Raw genomic sequence first — 8,879 nt, 5'->3', positions numbered from 1 at the left:
ATCTCCCCTCAGGAGACCTGAGAGTAAAGTCAAGCCATTCCCACCCTCCTAGGTTTGCATTCATGGCCTGCCTTCCTTGCAGGGGGAGGAGCTGTTTTTTTGTGTGAGCACAAAGTTGTGTAGGTCAGAGTGAGTGAAGGCAGACAGGTAGGTTTTCATTGCTGTCTCTTCTTCCCTCTGAATGTGAGAACACTGAACCCAGCCACTTGCCCCTTGGTCTGTGTTCTTAGATGATCTAATAAATCCTATCCCTTCTTGGAAAAAAAAAATTGTGAAAGAACTTTCTTATCCTTGTGCTATGAATGACAGTCCATCTTCTAGAAGAGGGGTCACTGGGTTGTACAGTCCTGTGTTTCCAAGGCCTTCATACTGCTTCTTGCTCTCCAAGCTCCACCCTTTCTTGGCAACCCACAGAAAACCCAAGCATTTTCCTCTTTGACAAAATAGGTACCTGTACCCTTTCACCTCAGGGATATGTCGATTAAATGAATGGCTATACCTTAGTGTGATTTTTCTCCCTAATGATTAAAACAGATACATTATGTAAAGATTTATGAAATATTAAATTCATTCATTCATCCATCAATATTTTTAAGGATCTGTTATCTACCAAATTATATTTGTTGTCAAAAGTAGACTCTTTAAAGAACACATAAGAAGGAATATTACCATTGGATGTGATTTTGGAGTATGGGAGAGCATTAAAATATAATACAAAGTTAATTTTGCACATATACAAAATCTTTGCAAAATATTATAAATATGCATACCTTATAAGTGTTACAAAATTTTAGGACTGAAGATGTTTAGATATTACCAGCTTCTACAATTTAACACATAAAGATATCAGAATAGAATAGGTAAAGATTACACAACTAATTAGTGAAAGAATTTGAACCTGATCTCTGATTTCTAACTCAATTCTCATTCAAGACAATACAGTGATTCCTTATATGCTACTCTATGATACTAAATGCTATTTCCCAACAGTAGTTTAAAGTATTGACAATGAGACTTTCTTTCATATAACTTCTCAAAAGTACAAAATGATTTTTTCACTATTAGCCAGGGGAGGGAAGTGGGGTATGGTTAGAGGACAGATTCAAAATTTAGGCTAAATTGGAACTCCAAGTATAGTTCAATGAAGGTATATAACATTGAAAAACACATATTGTATTTATATTGTATTTATTGACTAAACGTAAAGTCAAACCTTACACACTAATTAGGGCTAAATAGAATTTTTGTTGTTTTTAACAGGATAAGGTTTTCGATCTGATTGACCAGAACAGGGGTGCATGAGCTGACCTTAGTAATTGCCTACTTATTTCTTAACCAAGTTGAAAAAAAGTTTGAGTTATTCTTTCTTTCAAACCAAGGGCAATTTGGTGATACTTCTTATTCAATACAGAAGGAAGATGATAGGCTTTTACTGTGACAGCGGCACTTCTCTGACACCGCTGAGGGTCCTGTTCCACAGCTCCCTGGGTCATCCTGGGCTAGCAGAGAAGCCTTTGCAGGGGCAGCCTTCTCATGTGAGCACTTCTCTACTGGCAACAACCCATCCCTCAAATTGGTAACCGTGCTGAGTAGCCTTCCTGGCATTTACATTAATGAATTATTTTCATCCAGATGAACTATTGGATCTCTTTATTAATGCAAGACTCCCTTTATTTTCTTTCAAAATTGAACCAAATGGGGCAGGCAACGGTGGCTCAGGGGCAGAGTTCTCGCCTGCCATGCCAGAGACCTGGGTAAGATTCACGGTGCCTATCCAGGCAAAAAAAAAAGAAAAGAAACCAAATCTATTTGTTATATAAGATTATTTTCCTCTACTTCTATTGCATGCTATGGGCTATGTTTAACAAGAAAATATCAGCAGTACCACAACCACACAAGGGATAGATAATGGGGGAGGGGGGCAAAAGTTAAGTGAACATTCAGATTTCCTATTTGGTGAGGCTGTGTTTATTGGTTATCTTTCTCTTGGGAACAATAAAATTATCTAAAATTGAGAGTGTTGAAGGACTGTGGACGTTGGGTAGTATATAATGAATCCGGGTGGCTGAAGACTGCACCGACTGAGAAGTAGATGGGTGAATGATGGTGTAGACATATGATCAAATATTGTGCTGCTATAAAAATCGGAACGAAGTCGTGAGGAATGAACGATGTGAATGAACATGTGGGACATTTGGTGTGCAAAATAAGCCAGAAACAAAAGAACAATTATTGTATGGTCTCCTTTAGAAAATGCTATAAGAAAACAGGGACCTAGATTGTAAGCTCTTAGAGCAGACACATTTAGTCCGGTGTGGCAATTATTATTTTTGGATTTTGAGAGGCTATTTTATATACATATAACCTGGTATTTAGAGATAAGAATGTAGCTGATTTGGGTTGGGATTAAGGGTATCAGAACGCAAGGGTAAGGAAGAAATTGTCTATAGTTTAGAACTGCACCTACTCTTTGAAACCAGAGGAAGAAAGGTTTATTTTGTCCAGAACCCAAATTTTCTGTAGGGCATAATCAAACTTAACCTGTCTAGATAGCTTGTTTGAACAACTGAAACACAGGAAGCCGAGAACAAAAATGAGGGCTGTTAATTCTCTATAGTTTAATATAATGTCTGGATACATCCTAGAATATATTAAGCAGATAATCAAAAAGTATTGACAAAGTGCCCTGAAAGATGGGAGAAAGAATATGGAACTATCAAACCTTATCATCAGGGAAGTTCCTGACACTGTGTCAAACTTTAGGGATACCTAAATCAATAGGCCAGGCCCTCGATCATGAGTCTTACTCTTGTGAAGCATATGTAGGTAGCATAGAAGCTTAGACTACCTATGGGCATGCCTAAGAGTTACTTCTGGAGGACCTCTGTTGTTGCTCAGATGTGACCTCAGTCTCTCTAAGCCCAACTCTGCAAGTGAAATCATTGCCCTCCCCACCACATGGGACATGACATCCAGGGGTGAAAGACTCCCTGGCCACATGGAAAATGACTTCCAGGATAAATCCAGACCTGGCACTGTGGGATCAACAATTACATCCTGACCAAAAGGGGGAAAAGAAGTGTAATCAATAAAGTATCAGTGGCAGAGAGAGTTCGAATAGAGTCGAGAGGTTACTCTAGAGGTTGCTCTTATGCAAGCTTTAGTTAGACCTTACTACCTATCATAACCTGCCAACCCCCAACCAGGACCATTCCAGCCAATCCTAAAGAACATCTAGGGTAATATATAAGATTTCACAAGGGTTCCATGCACTAGAGTAACTTTCCAAAAATCTACAACCTCCAGATGGATCCCTGGTCCAGATAAGTCCTGAAACATAGCCCAGTATCTCCAGAACCTCAGATAGTTCCATCTCCCTATCCCATATTAGGGACAGACATTTTCAATATGAAAAAGTTAGAATGGCCATAGCCCAAACACCCCTAAAGAGAGGGATGGAAAGACCAAAGGTGATGGTGGAGTTTTACAGAAAAGATAGGATTTAGCAAATGAATATGAATACTGAATCATTAAATTGATATTCCTTTTAGTCTTCAGTATGTTAGAACAGCTAGAAGTAAAAACCTAAAATTGTGAAATTGTAACCCATGTCAAACTCTGAATTATGTTCTACAACTAATTGTGGTGCTGTGCTTTGAAATTTATAGATTTTTTTATATGTGTTATTTTTCATGAAAAAAGAAGGAAAAAAGTCAATGGTGATGATAAAAAAATATTTAAGCCTCGTAGCCTCCTATATTCTGGAGCAGTTAGAAGGAAAAATCTGAGAGGATCATATGTTAGCCCATGACAAACTCTGGGATCTGTCATGTAACTGCTTGTTGAAGAGAGCTGTGAAAGCTATTGCTTTTTTTATTTCTTTGTTTTGAATATATGTTATACTATACAATAAAAAAAGTTAAAAATCATTAAAAGAAGTTCTATGGCCATAAATAAATTATAAAAAATGAAGTATACTGATTTTCTCAGATAATACTGCAATACTAAAAATAAAATTACTCCATTGACAATAACATCTTGATTATTATGTGGTTCTTAGAGTTAGATTAGCTCAATTAATCTCTTTATAATTTATGCCATCACTTCCTAAATACTGCCAAGAGTTGTAAAATAATTTAAAAAAAAAACTCAAGACATACACAATGCTATCAGATAACATTTATAGGCTTAATTTAAAATATAAACTTTTTAAAGGTAAATAACTATTTTTTTGATGTTCAGTAATATTGATCAGAACATAACTCTATTATGTGGAAGGAAAATTATTGAGGCATTCAAATATCCCAGATAGTGAAAATAAACCAGTGAGTTGAGGGAAATTAATAGATACACAGGACAGTTTTAATAAAAAATTGAGGAAATAAGGACAATTCTACTATTAGACCCGAGCAATCAGGGATACCCATGCTGGACCCTGACTTCAAAGTGTCCACTTCTGAGCCTGCTCATACAGCACCCCATGGCCAATGGGGCTAAGAGGATGTGGACACATGGAGCTTTTCCCTCATTTCAGGCCTTGCTTTGGACCCCTAAAGCACTGAAATATCTGCTCAAATTGCCTGGAAGCACTTCCAGGACCTGTGAGATTCTCTTCCCAGACTCTGTCTTCTTGAGGGGCAATGGACTATTTTTTATACATAGCAGTAGGTTATACATGGCCTTTTTAGAATACTCAAGTGTTGTTAGATGCAACTGTAGAATGATAGGAGAAGTGAGGGTGCAAAACGAGTAGGGATAAGCAGGCAGTTTATGTCTGGCTCTCATCTGCCCTCAGCAAGTGACAAAACATGAATCCTCTGCCTCAGTGGTATGCACTCTCATAATCTGATTTTAATTTGCCATGAATTGCTTTAAGAGAATGGCAGCCTGCCAATAGCTAGGACCATACTTTTATTTTAACATGAATTTCCAAGTTTAATTCAGGGTTCTCTATATTATGAGCGAGTCTATAAGATCAGGGAGGTTTTGGTAGACACTGATATCCCACTAAATAATGTATGTCTTTGTAGGTAGCTGGAAGGTTTTAGGATCAGTATGTACTAGACAGCATTGCTTTGACAAATTATCACAATCCATGCTGATTCTTTCTACCTCCTAAATGCTTATTGTGATGGTCCTTGTGCATTGTTGGAATTTTATATCAGGCTTTTATTTTCTCTAAAATACGAGTTCCACGTGTTTAAATGTCACCCTCAAAAGTCTTCTTATTTTTGAGTTGATCAAAGAACCATATTAACAGATAGCTCCCACTGTTCTAAGTTCTCCTGCCTGATAATTGACCACAGTGGGAGTTGCTTTAATACGGCTACCAATTCAAGAACAATTAATAGGCAGTAAAGCTTATAAAGAAAGCAACATGGGCTGGAAGAAAGTGCTTTTAGATCAATACAGCCTTTAAAATCTTCTAAATTTTCAGGGAGAAAAAGAACCCCTGATGAACAAAGAGTGTTCATCCACTTGTGAACATTCCCATCACAATAATAAGAGCAACCCAGGGAGTTGGCAAAGGAGGAAGTTCTGGTTAATTGTGGAAAGGTTGTATTTCTAATTCTGTATAACCTTTCGGACAATATTTACTTTACAGGACAGTGGAATACAGTGCTTGAACAGTGGGCAGCCCTATTTAACCAATGAGAACTTCTCAAATGCAAAAACTCATCTTTCACCCCAATTCAGCAGAGTTCCTAGTTAAAGTTGAATTTAGTGACAGAACTTGCAATTTGTCTCATCAAATGAACCGTTAGTACAGTTTAACTTAGAAATAAAAAGGGCTAAATGGAAATGGAAACTGTAATTTGTAGATTGGATTAAATTGAGTTATAACTATTTAAAATTACATTCAATGTTTGGCCTGAAAAATCTACAGTTTTAAAAACAGTATAATAATTCAAATTAAATTATCTAAATACATAAACAAGTAATATCTGAGGCATAAACATTCAAAAGCAAAGGGAAATTTTTCCAATCTAGATACATATTAATGCACTTTAAACCTTTTATTTATTAAGTACAATTTTTAGGAAATCATTAGTATTTTTAAATGGAATCCAATGATGAAACAAATTAACATAGACTACTTTTCCATTTCCTGAAAGACTGAAATAAAACAATCTTAAATTCAGGGAAATATCATTTGAGAATATTACATGTTTTTGTATAACGCAGTCTAAAAGTGGGACACAAGTACTCCTTGACTGATGCAGATAAATGTTAGAATACTGTAGAAGTTTAAATGATGGGAAAATCTTTGAAGATATCCCACTTTTCACATCATGAAAGAGTTCAAGTGTATCCACATTTGTAGAGGGACACTTTTCCAAAGCACCAATTCTGAATTAGGTCAAGTATCTGAAGAATACTTCTATAGATTATATTGAAATTACCTTAATAAGAAAATACTCATAGAAGTCTATTTTGAATTATGCAAAGATAATAAAACTTTTATAACCACAGTGCTGCTAACTATTTATTGAGAATACTAGTGCTTTTTTGTTCTAGCATGTTGGTTACAATAAATGAAAAAAAATCACAAATTAGGATAAAATACACAAAATATTATTTGGCTTCTCTTAAATTATTTCCAGACTGTGGTCACAGAGTATAAAAGGCAGAACAGTCTAAGATGGCCCTTGTTATTTCTACCCTTTGAGTAGTCCTCTTCCCTTGAGTATGGACAGAACCTGCCATTTGCTTCTAACCAGTAGAATATAGCGAAGTTACATTTCGAAAATGTAATTAAGGTCTCTAATCAGTTAACTTAAAGTTAATCAAAAGGGCTGTGATCCTGGGTGGGCCTGATCTCATCAGATGCTCCCGTTAAAAGAGAATCTAGCGATCAGAAAGAGTACTCCTGTTGGCCTTGAAGAAGTAAGCTGCCATGAGTTCTACAGCTCTCCTGTTTTAGAAATAAATTCTTTCAAAGACCACTTGACCTAGGATTGAAAGCTGAGCCTCAGATGAAAGTGCATCCCCTGTTCACATCGTGAGTGTAGCCTTGTGAGACATATAGCCAAAGAACACACTAAAGTACTGCCCAGGTTCCTGACCTACAGTAACTGTGAGACAATAAATTTACATTGTCACATTTGGATATACATCTGCCAATTTTTCTGGGAGAATGCCATGTGTTGAGGTTGGGGACAGTATTGTTCACAAAGCCAGAGAGACCTTGGAATGAGCTATTAAACTGGTGAATGATACCAAAAAATGGGGTGCTAGGGTTGTATATGGTGATACTGACAGTATGTTTGTGCTACTGAAAGGAGCCACTAAAGAGCAGCCTTTTAAGATTGGTCAGGAAATTGCTGAAGCTGTAATTTCTACCAATCCTAAACCAGTGAAACTGAAGTTTGAAAAGGTATATTTGCCCTGTGTCTTACAAACAAAAAAGAGATATGTGGGTTACATGTATGAAACACTGGATCAAAAAGACCCAGTATTTGATGCAAAAGGAATAGAAATGGTTAGAAGAGATTCCTGCCCTGCTTTTTCTAAGATACTTGAGTGTTCTCTAAAGCTGCTATTTGAAACAAGAGATATAAGTCTAATTAGACAGTATGTTCAGCAACAATGTATGAAGCTTCTGGAGGGGAAGGCCAGCATGCAAGATTTTATCTTTGCCAAGGAATACAGAGGAAGTTCCTCTTATAAACCTGGAGCTTGTGTGCCAGCCCTTGAACTTACAAGGAAAATGCTTACTTACGACCGGCACTCTGAGCCTCGAGTTGGAGAGCGAGTACCATATGTCATCATTTATGGCACCCCCGGAGTACTACTTATTCAGCTAGTGAGGTGCCCAGTAGAAGTTCTGCAGGACCCGACTCTGAGACTAAATGCCACCTACTATATCACCAAGCAAATCCTTCCACCTCTGGCAAGAATCTTCTCACTTATTGGTATTGATGTCTTCAACTGGTATCATGAATTACCAAGGATCCAGAAAACCACCAGCTCCTCTCGAAGTGAATTTGAAGGGCGGAAAGGCACTATTTCACTACCTTACACTGTCCTGTGTGTGACGACCTGACTCAGCATGGCATCTGTAGTAAATGTTGGAGTCAACCTCAGCACGTTGCAGTCATCCTCAACCAAGAAATTTGGGAGTTAGAACGTAAACAGGAACAACTTTTAAAGATATGCAAGAACTGTACAGGTTGCTTTGATAGACATATACAATGTGTTTCTCTGAACTGCCCAGTACTTTTCAAACTTTCTCGAGTAAATAGAGAAGTATCCAAGGCACCATATCTCTGGCAATTACTAGACCAGTTTTAAATTGTCAGTATCACAGAATTATTCCAGGTGCTATTTTTTTCAGTGTTTACCACTGAACTGTTGTGCATGGTGCTTTTTCAACTTTCACCAAGTCAAGGATGTTCATTGTCTGTCTATTATTTGAAGACTAGGAGACTTTTATGCTAATTAATTAAAATTATACTTGATCTCTGAATAGCTCACTTCTTACAATGTACAAATTCCTCATTCTTTCAACTTTTTAACATTGTTTTATAATGCAGGTGTTGAATTTGCTCCAGTATGTGTAACATCTTGTAAATCCAATTGAATAGATCATGTTCATTTCCCTGTGAAAGGAGCACTGAACCTCTTAAAGAACGAATAACCATTTCTGTGTTTTCCTTGAATTGTCTGTATCAAGACGTGTTACTTAGAGATATCCATTCATTTTATAATTTCAACTATGAAATATTTTGTAAATACACTTTTTTTACTTTTCAAACAACTGAGTAAAATAATGTGCAATGAATTTTATACAGACGATTTTCAAGTTGTTTGGTATATATTTCCTTTAGGTTTTGCTTGACTCAAAGTAGATTTGTTATTTTGATTGAACTGTGCAA

General features: G+C 36.7%; 1 pseudogene; it reads left to right on the top strand.

The window, feature by feature from the left end:
• Positions 1-7,105: 7,105 nt before the first annotated feature.
• Positions 7,106-8,295, top strand: LOC143654794 (DNA polymerase zeta catalytic subunit pseudogene; annotated as a pseudogene).
• The last annotated feature ends 584 nt before the right edge of the window (positions 8,296-8,879 follow it).

Source organism: Tamandua tetradactyla, chromosome 14 (genome assembly GCF_023851605.1).
Source record: "Tamandua tetradactyla isolate mTamTet1 chromosome 14, mTamTet1.pri, whole genome shotgun sequence".
NCBI lineage: Eukaryota > Metazoa > Chordata > Mammalia > Pilosa > Myrmecophagidae > Tamandua > Tamandua tetradactyla.
This window is presented reverse-complemented; position numbering and strand designations above follow the sequence as displayed.